We start from the raw sequence: 20,247 nt of genomic DNA on the forward strand, positions 1-20,247 counted from the left end.
ATTGAATGAAGTGTTATAAGCAGTAGTCAGTGCCAATCTGTGAAAAACAAGACCATTTAACACATAATGTCCATCTCCCTACAAGGACATCTCCCTATTCAGTTGCTGTTTCTAAAAGTAGCAGCTATTATGCAACTGAATGATTGCTGTTTTATATTCAAAAAATCTCAACTAGAGAGTAGAACATTTTTTACCAAATAGTTATACATTCTTTCCTTGAAGTTGTAATATACTGTTCGTCAAAAATAATGACACCTTTTCTCAATGTTCGAAGAGGTTTTTAATTTGGAAAATTTGAGGCACCAGAAACTTTATTGACTTCATGAAATATACACAGTCATTATACCTAAGAAGATACAAACTGAAACAACACACAGAAACAATCCATGGATCTCCAGCCAACAGCTTGTCAGTGACAATGGCATGTCCCACCAGCAGTGAGTGGTATACTGGAACCAGCTTGTATGGGCTCCTGCTTGGTAAACTTTTAGGAATTTCTTGAGCTTATATACCAGAATAAATTCCAAATGTGTAATATACAGCCATACATATATTAGGAATACAGTATATGGGTGAACTTTTTACAACTGGGCTGTAGGAAAAGCTTTCCTAAACTATACTTAAAATCCAGGGAAAAATAAGTTTAATTAGACACATGCACACACACACAACTTTTGCATGACAAAAAAAAAATAAAGTAAAAATTAAGTGATAAACTAAAAAGTTATTAGCTTCCTATACTACAAAGAGTTAGTAGGCCAATACGTGAAGGCCTTCTAAAAAGAAAGAAATACTAAAAACTGCATATTTAAAAAATAAGGCTAGAAATATGAACACACAATTCTCATAGAAAGCAATGCAAATGTCCCCTAAATACAGCTACTCAAACCCACTCCTAATAAGAGAAATGCAGCTTCTGTCAGATTAACAAAAGTCTGAATATTTACAGAATATTCCTTTGACAATGCTATGGAGGAAATGAGTACTCTCATGCATTGCTTGCAGAAATACAGAAATTTAAAGTAAACTTGACAATATCTAGGAAAATTAAATATGCATTTACCATTTGACCTAGCAGTCTCTTTAGGAATCTCTTGTTAGCAGTTTATCTCAAAGATACACTGGCAAAAATACAAGAAGACATATGCAGAAGGCTATTTGTTACAGTGTTATTTATAAATGCACAAAAAAAGGGTTACCAATAAAAATGTCCATCAAGAGATGGCTAGTTGATTCAATTATAGTGCATCCAAATAAGAGAATAACATGAAGCTATAAAAAGTAAGGTATCTTTATATACTCCAGATAGTGAAAAGTACTTATAGTATGCTAACATTCATTAAAGAAGGATATATATAATTTTTTTAAATTTACATAGAGACAGGAATGGGGGAGGAACAGTATGAAGAAAGGAATACAAGCCAGAATTCTCTGAGTATACTTGGTTTTCATACTTTGTTTTGTAAACTTAACTTTGAAACAATTTGAGTATTTACATAATTATTAAACAATCTGATTTTAAGAATCCCTAATATTGAAAGAAAAATTATGCAAATGGACTTTATCTGTTTAATGAGTGGTTGGCACAGCCCCATAGATAGGAACTTTTCTAAGTGATCTCGAAAGTCATAATTTGACACCACAGCGTGAAAGCTTATGACAAAACCTTAAACTATTTTCAGTAATGATATTATTCTTTTGGAACTGTTGTCTGTGTATTATAGTTTAAAGCAAATTTGTAGTTATGTTGGTATGAGCGAAAGCTGGGATTTTCAGCAGAGGGCAAAGTAGATACAGGTGTGAAATCAATACGTTTAAGCAAAAACTCCATAATCTTGTATTTGAATAGGTAGTATCATTGAGAGCTCAGTGTAGTTTTGTTTTAAAAGAAAAACATACTTCCTATCTTTTTCCACTGAAAATGCCTTGGAAACAAAGACCAATTTGAAAATTTGAATTAGGCTTGATGAACTTCTAATATATTTGGGAGAAAATTCCATTATTAGTATCAAATGAGTATATACTCTAGAAAATTACTTACCTTTACTATACTAGAAACATGCTCCGAGTGTATTCAGGAGTGATTCTGCTGCAAGGCTGGGGCTCTTTGGTCCGCCTTAAAATTAAAGGTCCTGTAAGGACAGGATTACTGAGATTTAGTCTATATCAGTTGCCCTCCAGCTCAAAAGACGGGTGCCTGAAGTGGAAGAGAAAAAGAAAGCAACTTATTTCAGAAAAAAAAATTAAGTTTCAAGTGTATATTCAGTTTTTCAAGAGCCAGCTAGTGAGCCTTCTCAGCTGTTTTCAACTCTTATTTTTATTTGAACAGCAAATCAGCAAGAAAGAGCAAGTCCAAGACCAGAAAAAACATAAACATAAACAAAAGCTAAGCCTTCTTTTAGCCCATAAAGCTGGAAATGCTAACACTTCTTTTTAAATATTTTATATAAGTAAGAACTGGTAGGTAGTTCAGAACTTAACCACCAAATCAAAAAATTGGGGGAAAAAAGTTTCGTCACTAAAGATTTTATTGACATAAATTTTTTAGATTTGAAAAATTGTTCATTTAGGAAATTAAGTTATTGAACATTAATAACAATAACTACCACTTATTGTGTCATTATGGTGTTTCAGTGTAGTCTCCATTCAATCCTTATACAGTCCTGTGAGATATATTCTGCAATTTGGGGGAAATTTTTTATAAAACTGAACTTGCCCCCACTTGAAAAACTCATGCCTAGCTACCACTTTCTTTTTTTCTAACATGATTGAAACCTACTTTGTGAGGCTCAGAGGGTTGAGTGACTTGCCAAAAATCTCTCCTTAATAATAAGAGGGGCCAGGATTTGAACACAAGCATTCTGACATGAGAGGTCACATTGTAAACCAATGAGCTGACCATCTGTGTAACGGAATATAATGGAAGCAAGTACTGAAGTAAGTGATAGCCCCTGGTAAGCACTAATCTACTGTCTCCAGAAATTCTCCCATTCTGGACATTTCATATAAATGAATGAATCATTCAATATGTGGTATTTTGTGTCTGGCTTCTTTCACTTAGATGATGTTTTCAAGGTTCATCTATCTTATAGCATGTATCAATGCTTCATTTTTTTTATTGCCAAATGATATTCCATTCTATGGATATGTCATACTTCGTTTAGCAATTCATCAATTGTTTAGCTCAACTGATGGGCACTTGGTTTTTTCCACTTTGGGGTTACTATGAATAATGCTGCTATAAACGTTTATGTAAAAATTCCCGTATATGTGTTATCAATTCTTTGGGGTATATACCTGAGAGTGGAATTGCTGGTTCATATATGTCGTAGCTCTATGTTTAACATTTTAAGGAAATAACAGACTGAACATGGGCTGTCTTTCAACCTTTTAAAATTTCTCTCAACAAGTCTTACAGTATTTACAGTATGAGTTTTTCACTTCTTTTGTTAATTTTATTGCTAAATATTTCCCTTTGTGATGCTATTGTAGATGGAATGTTTTCCTTAAAACATTATTCTATATTTTTTCTATTTTTTGGAATAGTTTGTGAATTAGTGATATTCTTTATGTGTTTGGTAGAATTCAGGACTGATATTATCTGTGCCTGGGCTTTTCTGGGAGGTTTTTGATTCCTAAATCAATCTCTACTTACTTGTTAGACGTCTACTTATATTGTCTCTTTCTTCTTGAGTCAGGTAGGTAGTTTGTGTATTTCCAGGCATTTGTCCATTCAGCTGAGTTATTTAATTTATTGATACAAGTGTTCATAATTCTCCTTCATAATCTTTTTTTATTTTTGTAAGGTCAGTAGTGATGCTTCTATTGTCATTTCTGATTCTAGTCATTTGAGTGTCCTCCCCTTTCTTTGGTGATTCTAGGTAAAGGTTTTCAGTTTTCTTGATCTCTTCAAAGAGCAAGCATTTGGTTTCATTGATCTTCTTTATGGCTTTTTTATTCTCTATTTCACTGATTTCTACTCCCATATTTATTATATCCTTCATTTTGCTTACATTAAGTTTAGTTTTCTCTTATTTTCCAGTGTCTTAACCTGAAAAGTTAAGACATTTATTCCAAGTCTTTTTTTCTCTTTGTGTACAGGCATTTACAGCTATAAATTTCCTTCTAAGCACTGCCTTATCTGCATTACATTTTTGGTATGCTATATTTTTGCTTTCATTCACCTCAAAGTATTTTCTAATTTCCTGTATCATTTCTTCTTTGGCCAATTGGTTATTTAGTAGTATGTTGTTTAATTGCCATGTATTTGTGAATTTCCCAAATTTCTTCTGTCAATGACTTTGTATAATTTCAATCCTTTCATGTTTATTGAAGCTGGTTTAATGACCCGGATTATGGTCTATCCTGGAGAATGTCCCACGTGTACCTGAGAAGTATGTATATTCTGCCATTGGTAGTAGGGTATTTTGTAAATGGTATTAGGCCTAGTTGGTTTACAGTGTTGTTCAAGTCTTCTGTATTCTTGTTGATCATCTGCCTAGTTTTTTATATTCATTGTTGTAAGAAGGGTAATGGGATCTCCAACTACTGTTGTTGAATTATTTTTGCCTTTAATTCTGACAGCTCTGTTTCATTTATTTTGGCACTCTGTCATTAGGTACAGATATTGTTTACATTGTTATATCCTCTTGACAGAGGATTGATGCTTTTATCATTGTAAAATATCCCTATTTATATCTAGAAACTGTTTTAAAGTCTATTTTGCCTAATATTAATTATTTATGTAATATCAGGATCAGGAAAACTTAGGTTATCATGTTGATACTAAAAGTGAAGAGAACTGGACAAAGCTTTGGACATGGAAATGACATGTAAAAGAGTATAGAACAGGGGCTTCCCTGGTGGCGCAGTGGTTGAGAGTCTGCCTGCCGTTGCAGGGGACGCGGGTGCGTGACCCGGTCTGGGAAGATCCCACATGCCGCGGAGCGGCTGGGCCCGTGAGCCATGGCCGCTGAGCCTGCGCGTCCGGAGCCTGTGCTCCAAAACGGGAGAGACCACAGCGGTGAGAGGCCCGCGTACCGCAAAAAAAAAAAAAAAAAAAGTATAGAAAAAATGTTTACTCAAACACAACCAAAATAATTTATCTCTACTCCATAAATGGCTAAGTAACTGTGGGAGCCCAATGCCAAATGAAAAATGTGGGGCCTCTTATTTAAGAGTTAAGAATTTCAGGATGGTGACAACAGAGCATTAAACAAATCGTGAGACATTTCTGAGCAGAATCCTGTGGGACTGCACATTTCATGGCCCACTTTGCTCCTTTGATTTATTCAGCAAGTTGGAGGAAGCGTTGTGTTTTGATGAAAAAGGCAGGGAGCTACTGGTGAGGAAAAAGAAAATATATACAATGAGGGAAAAGACTGAACACAGAAGTGAGAATATTTTTAGAGAGTTTTTTTGAGAAGAGAGGAGAGAACTTTGGAGCAACTTCCGATCAAGAGTAAAAATTGAGAGGGAAATTAAAGAGAAAATGTTGCTATGAATTATTAATGAGTAGGGCTCCAAAAGTTTGCTTGCCCTTCTACCCATTCTCCACAGAGAAACCAAGGTAATCTTTAAGAAAAGGAAAACCTGATCATATTACTTCATTATCTAAAGCCCTTCTATGGGCTCTCATTGTTCTTAGAAAAATGGCATTACCCAGCTCTTCATGCCTCAGGGTCCTCCCTCCTGAAGTTTTCTTTGATCATTTTTTACCCCTACATCCCTCATTTATTGCTCATTTCTAAATCTTGAACTCCACGTCTAGCCATAACTCTAATAGCATCCCGAATTTGTCCCTTGAAGCATGTACCACAGTGCACATACATATACCCACACACATGTAATCACAATACACTGGTATTCAGTCCCCAGTTGTATTGTTCAGTGATGGTCAAAAGCCACACAGGAAATCTGGCATAGGTTCCAGGTATGCAGCCATATAAGTGAGCAGTTTTTATAGAAAGTTTTATTAGAAAACACTTTTTATAAATTTGTCGTTTGAATGTAGGTACTATGGTGCTGTGATGAGGTCTGCCTTGTATATAATTCTCCCCCCCCAAAAAAAAACCTCAGCACCATAGAATGATAGAATCTAAATGGACTTGAAAAATAATTTAATAGCAATGTCTTTATTTTTTAAAGGCTATTAAGAAAGAAACAGGCCAGGAAAATTAGATGACTTGCTCACACAGGTTGACTTTTTGGGTGTTTAGTTAATGCATCTTCTGACTTTTTGTATGGTGAGATAAAGATCTCTTAAAGACACAACAAAGAACAACTCTGAGCAATTCGGATCGTGTATTGCTGAGAAGAAACCGGAGTAAGAGAATAACCAGAATGGCATGCAGCAAATTTAAAATGAGGCGGCTTTCTTTGAGCAATGGCCTTGGACTGAGTGTAATTGAGTGAAAAAAGAAAAAAGAAAAAGAAAGGCAAAGACTAGTCTAAGCAAATAGCAACTTTAGGCTTAAACCCAAGAGTTTCTCTAGCTCACGTTTGAGAAAGGACTCTAGCTATAGTACTGGTAGCAAGGCAAATGGTTAATTTCATGTTGTGAAGGAGCTTTAAATAACATTTCTTCTCAAAAACACATTCTACCTGTAACACTGGTATTGGCTCCTGCTGTTTTGATTTTGTTTAGTTTTTGCTTTTTTAACCACAGGAGGGCACCTAGATTGATCAGACCTGCAAATCCCTTTATTTGGGAACTTTCTTCATAAATTCTGGGAACCCCAGACATTCTGACTTTTAAACATGGTATTATCTTTAGCTTAGTTTTTCATTTGTAAAACATCAGAATAGTCATTCCCTATAACAGATTTGGAGCTGTGGGGAAAAAAACTATATACATATACATAAATCTTGAGAGCTAAAAAGGCATAGCAGAAGATTAGCACGATATGAGATGCCAACATCATGTCTGATGGCTGACAACTACAGTTAATCTAAGTCTGAGAATACTTAATTTTAGAATTTGTAGAGATATTCTGAAAAGTGTGGAAGGGAGCAGCAACTTTCAAGAGACCAAGTTGAATTAGTTACACATCTGACTTAATTTACAAAGCAGATGAAGACAGTCAGAATTCAGACCATTAATGGAGAAACTGGGAGGTAATTTGGGTTGGTAGTATAAACAGGAGGGCAAAGATTGAAAGAGATATAGTGTTTGCAGAACCTTTTAAACTAATGTAATAAGAGCATGAACTCTGCAGGTTATACTATGTTCAAGAAGAATGTGAAGGCAGAAGAATGGAAAAGGATACCTTAAAAACATTTGGATTTAATTTAACAAATATTTGGGGGTTCTCATGTTCAATTCACTGTAATAACTACTTTCTTAGTCTGTTCGGGCTGCTATAACAAAAATAGCATAGACTGGGTGGCTTAAACAACAGACATTTATTTTTTCACAGCTCTGGAGGCTGGGAAGTCCAAGATTAAGGTGCTGGCAGATTTGCTGTCTGGTGAGAGTCTGCTTCCTGTTCCATAGAGGACCATCTTTTCACTGTGCCCCTTTCACATAGTGGAGGAATCAGGGAGCTCTGTGAGGTCTCTTTCTTATAAGGGCACTAATCTCATTCATGAGGGCTCTACCCTCATGACCTAATCACCTCCCAAAGGCCCTACCACCTAATACCATCACACTGAAGATTAGATTTCAGCAAATGAATTTGGTGGGGGGAGGGGGATGCAAACATTCCGTCTATAGCTGGTGCATTAAGAGGAAACAAGTTGAATAAGGCAGAATCACTGACATTAAGAAACTAACAGATCAAAAAGATAAAACATTCCTCCTCCTCTTGTCTAAACATCAAAACTCTTTAAGACTGATTTAAATCGTACTTCCTCTGTGAAACCTTACTCTACCTTGCCTCTCACTCTTGCACTCTTTGGAAGATTAATCACTCTCCTGCATGTACCTTTATTCTAGCACTTATCTCACTGTATTATGACATGTGTTTGCAAATATTTTTCCCTAAATAGATGTGCACTCCTTGGAAGCAGGAACTCTGTCTTATTCATCCCTTGAATAAGGCCAGAAATATAGTAAGTGCTCAATCATATTGGCTTAATGAGTGAATAGATTTTTAAAAATAGAACACCTAGTGCCAAAGTCAAAAAAAATACAAAGAGAATTACTGATATATATTGGATGGCAGGGTGAAGGGTTTATCTTAGATAAAGCAAAGGGCTCAGTGGTTGAAGTTGACAATTCTGTGGGTGAAAGAGGAAGGCTCCAAAGAGTTCTGTAAACTCCTGCTTAAGTTTGAATATGGTAGCAATAGTAAAAGCTTGCCCATGTTGGAGACTTCATAGCGTGGAAAGGGTGCGCTTCAAATCCTTTGTTAGCCAACCTCCATTTGTTTAGAGCTGGCAAGGGTCTGCACCCAACAATCCAAATTTTCAAGTTGGAGTGTTATCAAAATGACAGCAGTTACAGTTTTTATAAAGAACTTATTCAAATCATCCCACTGAAATGAGAAGCAAGCAAGCAGCCAATCCTGCCATTATTATCACATCCAATTACATAGGACTTTGGAATGCTTTCTTTCTATCAGGAAGTTCACATTGAACTGTCTAAAGAGGGCAATTGTTCGCTGCAGTCATCCACTGGATCTATTGAGTCTAAATTATATGCAAAATGCATAAGTTAACTACTGATGTTTCCTCTCCACAAACCCCATCGGGCAGACTTTTCGATTTGTTTTTCAACCCTCATGTAAACTGGGCTGATATACAGATCGCAATCTAACAAGACCAAATTGTAGTAATGACCATAATAACTAACATTTGTATAGCAATTTCTAGTTTGCCCAAATCTTTATATCTGTGATCTTCTTCGCTCCTCACTAATATTGAGGATTGTCAGCTGTTAAGATGCTTTGGATCACAGCCTCTAATTATGAGCCTAAAGGAGCTTGGCCGTAAGATTCACCACCACACCAGAGCTGGCTCACAATAGTGTGACTGGCTTGGTATGTGGCTATTGCTGTCCCTCCGCATCCACATTCTGAAACATCACTTCTCATCTGAACTTTTCAAAGGAGTGCTTCTGTTCATTTACTGTCTTCGCTCCTCATCTACCGTTTACTCTTCAATCCACTGTAACTTGCTTATGCCAACATTTGGCTGAAACTGGTCAGTTTAAGTCTATCAGTGATTCCATCTATGGCCAAACTAAAAATGCTTTTTGCCCTTGACCTTACCAGATGTCTTGGGTATATTTGAATCTGTCGATAACTAGAGCCTTGAAACATCCACTCTCTTGGCTTCCATGTCACCTGATCACCAGATAATTCTTCTCCTGCTGCCTTTAGTCCTTTCCCTCGAGCCACGCCCTTCCCTGCTGGGTTTCTCCTAGCATCCTTCCCTCGTCAATTTAATCCTCTTGTTCTGCACACTGCTCAAAGGAGAGCCCACTAGCTCTCATGGTTTCAACTTCAGAATGTGCCAGAAGCTGCATAATCTCCCCCATGCTTTGCCTTGAGCTTCAGATTTTATATCCAGTTGTCTGCCACATAGCTTGATCCAGGTATCCCAAGAAACCTCATATTTAATTATTTAAGAGTGAATTCTTCAACCCTACAGACATTATTGTCTGTTTCTGAGGTTATCTCACACAGAAATGCCCTCCCCTGCACCTGATCTGTATCAGCTATTACCTTCTCTATGATTATTTTCTGGTTGCTTCATCCATTAACTTTACTTCCTTTATGTCCCCATGATACTGTAGGCATACCTCTTTTTTTTTAACCTATTATGTGCTCTTTTTTATACTAGATCGTACAGTCTGAGGGCAAGCAAGGTAACTTTTTCTGACCATCATATCATCAGTGTCAGTAGGTAACCATCTTATATTATGGCTCAATGAATAGTAAATGGATAAATGAATGACTCAGTGAAAGAAATGATTTCAATAAAATATTGTGCCTCTTTAGAGAATTTAATTAAATCTAATTGAGCATGGGGAAAATCAGTTGAAGTTGAGGATATCTTCTTAGTGTTTGTTGTCTTCTCCTCTTAATACTCCTAAGAGCACAATACTGGAAGAAAAGTATTTCATGTCAAATATTTGCGACAAATATTTTGAAATACCCATGTATGTTCTGTTTTAAAATGTATTCAGTTTAAGTCCTCTGATTCAGGAAAGAAATGTTTAACATAGTTATGTAGGGAAGTGGGAAGGTATACATTTTACTTTGACCTTACCTTCTTAATAACTTGTTCTGGCTCACTAGCCATGTGGAAACAAGGAGTGCAAATGCATGGAGAGAAAACCATCTTGCTCCAGGAGACCAGCTGGGTGTTTCGGGTGTGAAAAATACATAAGATCTGTTATGTAAAACTGTGTAGATCATGATTTTATAGAGTGGAGCCTAAAGTAGTTCACAGAAGTTAAGCAATGCCCTCTGGGTAATTCATATGTCCTTTACACAATGGGGAAGATCCACATGATGATAACGCAGTATGTGAAGAAAGGCAATTGTGTGATCTAATTGAAGTCAACATGATTGGGATTATGCAGTTATTATATCTCAGTAGAGTTCCAGTAAACCTCACTGAGTTGTCAAAGCATATTCTACAGCACATAGTGGGAACTTCATTTGTATCTAGAGATTTTTTCATCCCTGTGCCCAAATTATTGTAACTATTCTTAGTAAGTCCATTTCTCCCATGTGTGTTCCTTTGATGACCTGACTTTGAATCAGAGTATTTTCATACTTTAAATACTACTGATTGTCCTTATTTTGATTATTCTGCATTTCTTTCAAATACAAGTTTATCAACATCTGTGCTATCCAGTACAATAGCCACTAGCCACATGTGGCTATTGACGTTTACATTAATTAAAATTAAATAAAATTTAAAATTCAGTTCCTCAGTCACACTGGGACACAGTTCAAGTGTTCAACTGCCAAAGTGGTGATTGGCTACTGTATTGAATGGCACAGAACGTTTCAATCACCACAGAAATTTCCATTGAATGGCACTGACTCTAGGCTCTAATTGTCTCACCTACACCATTGTATTGACCCTTGGTTGGCTTTATTATTGTAGAAAACCTTTTCTACATTTATTTCATTGGCTCCTTGCATTTAATTATGTATCATTCACTCCTCAATGAAATAAATGAGGTCAGTGAATAACCTTATGAAAACTTAATTGGTGATTCTTAAATAATAATGCTTTTAATTCAAACTACTCAGCTTTTACATAACTTTCAGTTATCTTAGCAGTCTGAGAAGAGCTAATAATAACTTGTAACATAGGTGTTGAAAACATTTTGGCATAGGCTGGGATTACTTTAAAGCCAGAAGCAAATTTTTAGAGAATTTCATTGTAACAGAATTTGTAATTATGCATTTAGAGAAAGCAAGCCTAAACTCCACATATTTGAAATGTGACCACAATTTTGACACTGAGCTCATTCTGTTTTTCCAGCTCTTCTACATACTAAAATAATAACCTAGAATTCAACTGAGACTGAATTTTTTGCACACATGTATATTGAGATACATAGAGTTTCAGCGAGATGATGCTTATTTGTAAATTTTAATGATTGGAAATTATGTTAACCATTTGCTGGAAAATGATATGAATTATCTGCAAAATAAAATGAAGCATCTTTCAGTTTATCTGACTGAGCCCTCATATCTTCCAGCAGGTTTCTGTAGATCAGGGAGCCTCAGAGAAAGGGCTCTGAAAAGAGAGGTGAGTGACCTTGTGTTTTCCATGGACTGCCCAGCACATGTAATTGATTTTATAGCTCAATATTGATCAGGCCTTTCTGGCAGAAGCTTTCTAAAAGCCTGTTCTCTACAGTAAAATGGATCTTATGTACTCTTAAGATCCTCTTGAGAATTTTGTGTTTGTGCCTACTCACTGAAGAGATGGAAAGAAAAGACTTTGTTAGTATTCTCAGACCTTTCTTCTTGAGCCTGCTGGTATACCATTCAGGGGCTTTCCAGGTGGCATGAGTTCATTATGGTTGGCTTGGGTTGCTTTTCTTAACAACCTCCTTTGAACTTTGACATGTCCTCTGGTAATCTCTCTAACAAACCAGTTAAAATTTCCTGGCCTTGCCAGCCCTCAGCTCCAGGAAGGAGGTCTCTTGGGGAGTTCAGAATGTTCTACTTTTCTAGGAAGTCAGAAATACCACTCTCTATATGTAAATTGAATTAGCTACTTTCTATATTCCTCCTTCCTGGGTTCAGGTATTGATGCACCTTTCTGAAACAGGCACCGAGCTGCTCCCTTAGCCTCCTTAGAGATCTTGAGTCTGCCTAAGAGCGTAGGAAAGCTAGAGTTGCCTTATTTTTTTCTCTTGCATGTTAAAAAATTCAAATTCCAAGTATGATTACAATTAGAATGCTAATATTTCCTTTTGTGATTTCAAGGCACACAGTCATTTAAAATGACATTTGGCTCTTGACTAATATACAAAGGCTTTTTCTGAAACCCTTTCTCCCATCCAGGTACAAGTGCTAGAACTTGTGGAAGTAGATGTGCTTGAATGTGCATTCACACAGTGCAACTTTGCCTCCTGAGCTGCTATTTGGTTCACTCACTCAGACCCAGAATTAACAAAAGATTACAAAATTAAATGTGTCATGATTAACATTCTGACCAGTATCGCTATGGTCACAGGGAGAAACAAATTATTTCTGGTAATTTAAGCCCATTAGGGAATATAATCCTCTTCAGTACTCTGAATGTATCTATAGGTAGTTTGTACGCTACTCTATATTTAGGGATTTTTTTTCTAGTTCCTATTTCTGGCAATATAAATTTCTCTTCATTGTTCTTTGAAGAAGTATGGTAGGAACAATCATGTTTTCTTAACACAGTTCCTGAAAACATATTTATAAACGCAGTGTGTCTATAATTAGGAGAAAAGTCATACTATGTTTATTTTTGGTGTGATCTTTCCAAGCAGACATATTCTTCTGTGTTTATAATAATCACCTCATTCATATCCTCATCTTCCATGGGCTATTCTCCCACCACTCTGTCCAATGATGGCCTGTTCCCATGATTTCTTTGTTTCCTGTAAAATATTAATTTGCTTTCATTGCAACTTAAAAACAAAGATGAGAAATTGGAGGAGGACATTGACCTCCATGGATTGATTTCGTCAATCCCATCTCCCTTCACATGCACACAAAAATATTTTGTCTAGATTCATAAGAATGGTCCTGTTTAACATTTATATCTCTTGACTGCTGACAAAGCAAATATTTGATAAGAAATTATTGAGGGAATGCAGGCATGTGCACTCTGTCTCCAAACACTGCTTCTTAAAATTCTACATTCCTTGAATCTATATTTTTACCTCCAAGTTTTATTGACTGAAAGATAAGGATAATCTTTCAGTGTAAATACTTTGTATTTCACATGAGTTGTTGTTTTCTTCATAGTTTTGGATAATTGTAAATTAAATGTGGACATTTATTTTTATTGAGATATAACTGACATTTAACATTGGGTAAGTGTAAGGTGTACAATTTGTTGATTTAATACATTTATATATTGCAATATGATTTCCACCATAGTGTTAGCTAACACCTCTAGCATGTCAAATAATTATCTCTTTTTGGGGGTGGAAACAATTAAGCTCTAGTCTCTTAGCATCTTTGAAGTTTAAAATACAGTATTGTTGTCTACCATCCTGTGCTGTGCATTAGATCTCTAGACCTTATTTACTACTTGTTGCAAGTTTGTAACCATAAACAGCATATCCCCAGTTCCACCACCCTCCAGACCCTGGTAACCACCATTCTGCAATATGTTTTTATGAATTTGGATTTTTTTAGGTTTTACATATAAGTGATATCATACAGTATTTGTCTTTCTCTGTCTGACATCTCACTTAGTATAATGCCCTCAAGGTCCATCAGTGTTGTTGCAAATGGCAGGATTTCCTTCTTTCTCATGGCTGAATAATTTTCTATTGTGTGTGTATATATATGTGTGTGTGTGTGTGTGTGTGTGTATATATATATATATGGATACACAAGTAATGGTATATAAACAAGTAGTTTATATGTATATACCACTACTTGTTTATCCATTCATCCATTAACAGACACCACTTAGGTTGTTTCCACATCTGGCTAGTGTGAATATCGCTGCAATAAACATGGAAGTGCTTATATCTCTTCAATATCCTGTTTTGATTTCCAGAAGTAGAATTGCTGGATGATATGATAGTTCTAATTTTTTGAGGAACCTCCATGCTGTTTTGCACAGTGACTGAACCAATTTACATTACCACCAGCAATGTACAAGGCTTCCCTTATCGCTACATCCTTACCAATGCTTGTTTTCTTGACAGCCATTCTGACACATGTGAGGTGGTTTTGATTTGCCTTTCCCTGTTGATAAGTGACATTCAGCATCTGAAAGTACCTGTTAGCCATTTTGATGTCTTCTTTGGAAAAATGTCTATTTTGTTCCTCTGCCCTTTTATTTAACATTTTATTTTATAGGAGTATAGGTGATTAGCAATATTGTGCTGGTTTCAAGTGTACAGCAAAGTGATTTAGTTTTACATATATATGTATCTATTCTTTTTCAAATTCTTTTCCCATTTAGGTGGTTACATAATACTGAGCAGTGTTCCCTGTGCTATACAGTAGATCCTTGTTGGTTATCTATTTTAAATATAGCAGTGTGTACATATCAATCCCAAACTCCCAGTCTATCCCTCCCCCCCCCAACTTTCCCCCCTGGTAACCTTAAGTTCATTCTCTAAATATGTGAGTCTGTTTCTGTTTTGTAAATAAGTTCATTGGTATCACTTTTTTGGGTTCTGCATATAAGCGATATCATATGATATTTGTCTTTCTCTGTCTGACTTACTTCACTTAATATGATAATGTCCAGGTCCATCCATGTTGCTGAAAATGACACTATTTCATTGTTTTTAATGGCTTAGTACCATTGTATATAGGTACCACATCTTCTTTATCTATTCACCTGTGAATGGACATTTAGGTTGCTACCATGTCTTGGCTATTGTAAACATCACTGCAATGAACATTGGGATGCATGTTTCCTTTCAAACCATGTTTTTCTCTGCATATATGCCCAGGAGTGGGATTGCTAGATAATACGGTAGCTATATTTTTAGTTTCTTGAGGAACCTCCATCCTGTCCTCCATAGTGGCTGTACCAATTTACATGCCCACCAACAATGTAGGAGGGTTTCCTTTTCTCCACACACTCTCCAGCATTTATTGTTTGTAGACTTTTTGATAATGGCCATTTTGACTGGTGTGAGATATCTCAGTGTAGTTTTGATTTACATTTCTCTAATAACTGGCAATGTTGAGCATCTTTTCATGTGGCTCTTGGTCATCTGTATGTCTTCTTTGGAGAAATGTCTACTTAGGTCTTCTGCCCATTTTTTGATTGGGTTGTTTGTTTTTATGGTATTAAGCCACATTAGCTGTTTGTAAATTTTGGAGACTTATCCCTTGTCAGTCTCATCGTTTGTAACTATTTTCTGCCATTCCGTGGGTTGTCTTCTCATTTTGTTTATGGTTTCCTTTGCTATGCAAAAGCTTTATAATTTAATTAGGTCTCATTTTTTAATTTTTGTTTTTATTTTCATTACTATGGGAGATGGATTGAAAAAGATATTGCTGCGATTTATGTCAGAGAGTGTTCTGCCTATGTTTTCCATTAAGAGTTTTGTAGTATCTGGTCTTACATTTAGGTCTTTAATCCAGTTGGAGTTTATTTTTGTGTATGGTGTTAGAGAATGTTCTAATTTCATTCTTTTACATGTAGCTGTCCAGTTTTCCCAGCACCATTTATTGAAGAGACTGTCTTTCCTCCATTGTAAAGTCTTGCCTCCTTTGTCACAGATTAATTGACCATGGGTGTGTGGGTTTATTCTGGGCTTTCCATCCTGTTCCATTGATCTATATTTCTATTTTTGTGCCAGTACCATACTGTCTTGATGGATATATCTTTGTAGTATAGTCTTAAGTCAGGGAGCCATTTTTTAATTGGATTGTATTTTTTTTGTTGTTATTGAGTAAGAATTTTTGTATTCTGGATATTAACCTCTTATCGGATATGTGGTTTGCACATATGTTGTCTCATTCTGTAGTTTACCTTTTCATTTTGTTGACGATTTCCTTTGCTGTGCAGAAGCTTTTTAATTTGATGTTGTCCCACTTGTTGATTTTTGCCTTTATTGCTTGTGCTTTTGGTGTCATATCCAAAAAAATAATTGCCCAAACCAATGTTAAGTAGATTTTCCTATTTTCTTGTAGGAATTTTATGGTATCAAGTATTCTTGTATGTCTTTAATACATTTCAAGCTAATTTTTGTGAGCAGTGTAAGATATGGTTCCAATTTCAATTTTCCCAGCATCATTTTTTTCAATTTTCCCATCACTCTCCCCAGTGAGTGGTCTTGGCTCCCTTGTCAAATATTAGTTGACTGTATATACAGAGGTTTACTTCTAGGCTCTTGTTTCTCTTCCATTTGTCTATGTGTCTATTTTTATGCCAGTTCCATACTGTTTTATTTACTCTAACTTTATTGTGTAGTTTGAAATCAGGAAGTTTGATGCTTCCAGCTTTATTCTTCTTTTTCATGATGGCTTTGGCTATTAGGGTTATTTTTCTATTTCTGTAAAAAAAAGTATTGAAATTTTGATCAGGATTGTGTTGGATCTATAGATGGCTTTGGGTAGTATGCACATTTCAGTAATATTAATTCTTCTAATCCGTGAACATGGAACATATTTCCATTTGTGTCTTCAATTTTTGTTTCATCAAGGTCTTGTGGTTTTCATTATATAGATTTTCACTTGGTTAAATTTATAAGTATTACATTTTTTTATTCTATTGCAAATGGGATTATTTTCTTTATTTCTTTTTCACATGTTTCATTGTTAGTTACATAAACACGGTTTTAGGTTAAATAAATTGAATTAAAAAAAAGAAAAAGTCATGGCTTCCCTGGTGGGGCAGTGGTTGAGAGTCCGCCTGCCGATGCAGGGGACATGGGTTCGTGCCCCGGTCCAGGAAGATCCCACATGCCGTGGAGCAGCTGGGCCCGTGAGCCATGGTCGCTGAGCCTGCACGTCCGGAGCCTGGGCTCCACAACGGGAGAGGCCACAACAGTGAGAGGCCCGCGTACCGCAAAAAAAAAAAAAAAAAGAAAAAAAAAAGAAAAAATAAGTGGTTTCACATTTCTTATAGAATAAAATGCAAATGTATTACCATAAAAAATACACATAACTGATTTCTGGATGTTGATTCTATATTCTGCAACATTACTGAATTTGTTGATTATTCCCAACAGTTATTTTTGGTTGAGTCTTTAGAAATTTCTATATATAAACTAATAATATCTCCAAATAATGACAGTTTTACCACTTTCTGATTAGATGCTTTTTATTTCTTTCTCTTGCCTAATAGCTCCAGTTAGGACTTCCAGTGCCATGTTTAAGAAGATTGGTTAGAGTGGACACCCTTGTCATGTGCCTGATCTTAGATGAAAAGCTTTCAGTTTTTTGCCATTGAGTAAAATGTTAGCTCTGGTTTTATCCTATATGGCCTTTACTATGTTGAGGTATGTTCTTTCTATACACAATTTGTTGAGGGTTTTTTTTTTTAATTACCATGAAAAGACATATTTTGTCAAATGCTTCTGCATCTATTGAGATGATCATATGATATTTTTTCTGCCATGCTATTAATATGAGGTATCATATTTATTGATTTGCATATATTGAACCACCCTTGCATCCCAGGGATAAGTCCCACTTGGTCATGGTGTATAATTCTGTTAATGTGTTGCTGAATTAAGTTTACTAATATTTTCTTGTGAATTTTTGCATCTATATTCATCAGAGATATAGATCTATAGTTTTCTTTTCTTGTAGTATCCTTCTCTGGCTTTGGTATCCAGAAAGTTCTTCCACCATGAAATGAGTTTGAAGTGTCCCCACCTATTCAAATTTTTGGAAGGGTTTAAGATGGACTGGCATTCATTTTTCTTTAAGTGTGTGGTAGAATCCACCTATCAAGTCTACCATACTGTTTTGTTTTTGTTTTATTACATCTTTATTGGAGTATAATTGCTTTACAATGGTGTGTTAGTTTCTGCTTTATAACAAAGTGAATCAGTTATACATATACATATGTTCCCATATGTCTTCCCTCTTGCATCTCCCTCCCTCCCACCCTCCCTATCCAACCCCTCTAGGTGGTCACAAAGCACCGAGCTGATCTCCCTGTGCTATGCGGCTGCTTCCCACTAGCTATTTATTTTACATTTGGTAGTGTATATATGTCCATGCCACTCTCTCGCTTTGTCACAGCTTACCCTTCCCCATCCACATATCCTCAAGTCCATTCTCTAGTAGGTCTGTGTCTTTATTCCTGTCTTACCCCTAGGTTCTTCATAACATTTTTCCTTAAATTCCATATATATGTGTTAGCATATGGTATTTGTCTATATCTTTCTGACTTACTTCACTCTGTATGACAGACTCTAGGTCCATCCACCTCATTAAAAATAGCTCAATTTTGTTTCTTTTTATGGCTGAGTAATATTCCATTGTATATATGTGCCACATCTTCTTCATCCATTCATCCGATGATGGACATTGTTTCCATCTCTGGGCTATTGTAAATAGAGCTGCAATGCACATTGTGGTACATGACTCTTTTTGAATTATCGTTTTCTCAGGGTATATGCCCAGTAGTGGGATTACTGGGTCATGTGGTAGTTCTATTTGTAGTTTTTTACCTCCATACTGTTCTCCATAGTGGCTGTACCAATTCACATTCCCACCAGCAGTGCAAGGGTGTTCCCTTTTCTCCACATCCTCTCCATCATTTATTGTTTCTAGATTTTTTGATGATGGCCATTCTGACCAGTGTGAGATGATATCTCATTGTAGATTTGATTTGCATTTCTCTAATGATTAATGATGTTGAGCATTCTTTCATGTGTTTGTTGACAGTCTGTATATGTTCTTTGCAGAAATGTCTATTTAGGCCTTCTGCCCATTTTTGGATTGGGTTGTTTGTTTTTTTGTTATTGAACTGCATGAGCAGCTTGTAAATTTTGGAGATTAATCCATTGTCAGTTGCTTCACTTGCAAATATTTTCTCCCATTCTGAGGGTTGTATTTCATCTTGTTTATGGTTTCCTTTGCTGTGCAAAAGCTTTTAAGTTTCATTAGATCCCATTTGTTTATTTTTGTTTTTATTATATTTCGCTAGGAGGTGGGTCAAAAAGGATCTTGCTGTAATTTATGTCATAGAATGTCCTGCCTATGTTTTCCTCTAAGAGTTTGATAGTTTCTGGCCTTACATTTAGGTCTTTAATCCATTTTGAGCTTATTTTTGTGTATGGTATTAGGGAGTGATCTAATCTCATACTTTTACATGTACCTGTCCAGTTTTCCCAGCACCACTTATTGAAGAGGCTGTCCTTTCTCCATTGTACATTCCTGCCTCCTTTATCAAAGATAAGGTGACCATATGTGCGTGTGTTTATCTCTGGGCTTTCTATCCTGTTCCATTGATCTTTCTGTTTTTGGGCCAGTACCATACTGTCTTGATTACTGTAGCTTTGTAGTGTAGTCTGAAGTCAGGGAGCCTGAATCCTCCAGCTCCGTTTTTCGTTCTCAAGATTGCTTTGGCTATTCGTGGTCTTTTGTATTTCCATACAAATTGTGAAATTTTTTATTCTAGTTATATGAAAAATGCCAGTGGTAGTTTGATAGGGATTGCATTGAATCTGTAGATTGCTTTGGGTAGTAGAGTCATTTTCACAATGTTGATTCTTCCAATCCAAGAACATGGTATATCTCTCCATCTATTTGTATCATGTTTAATTTCTTTAATCAGCATCTTATAATTTTCTGCATATAGGTCTTTTGTCTCCTTAGGTCGGTTTATTCCTAGATATTTTATTCTTTTTGTTGCAATGGTAAATGGGAGTGTTTTCTTGATTTCACTTTCAGATTTTTCATCATTAGTGTACAGGAATGCCAGAGATTTCTGTGCATTAATTTTGTATCCTGCTACTTAACCAAATTCATTGATTAGCTCTAGTAGTTTTCTGTTAGCATCTTTAGGATTCTCTATGTATAGTATCATGTCATCTGCAAACAGTGACAGCTTTACTTCTTCTTTTCTTCTTTGGATTCCTTTTATTTCCTTTTCTTCTCTGATTGCTGTGGCTAAAAATTGAAAACTATG

General features: G+C 35.9%; 1 protein-coding gene across 12 annotated transcripts in view; it reads left to right on the top strand.

The window, feature by feature from the left end:
• Nucleotides 1-20,247, top strand: part of NOL4 (nucleolar protein 4) — a 395,149-nt gene that overhangs the window by 341,219 nt on the left and 33,683 nt on the right. The window lies entirely within an intron of this gene.

This window comes from Monodon monoceros, unplaced genomic scaffold (assembly GCF_005190385.1).
Source record: "Monodon monoceros isolate NGI ecotype Baffin Bay Population unplaced genomic scaffold, NGI_Narwhal_1 Super_Scaffold_1, whole genome shotgun sequence".
Lineage (NCBI taxonomy): Eukaryota > Metazoa > Chordata > Mammalia > Artiodactyla > Monodontidae > Monodon > Monodon monoceros.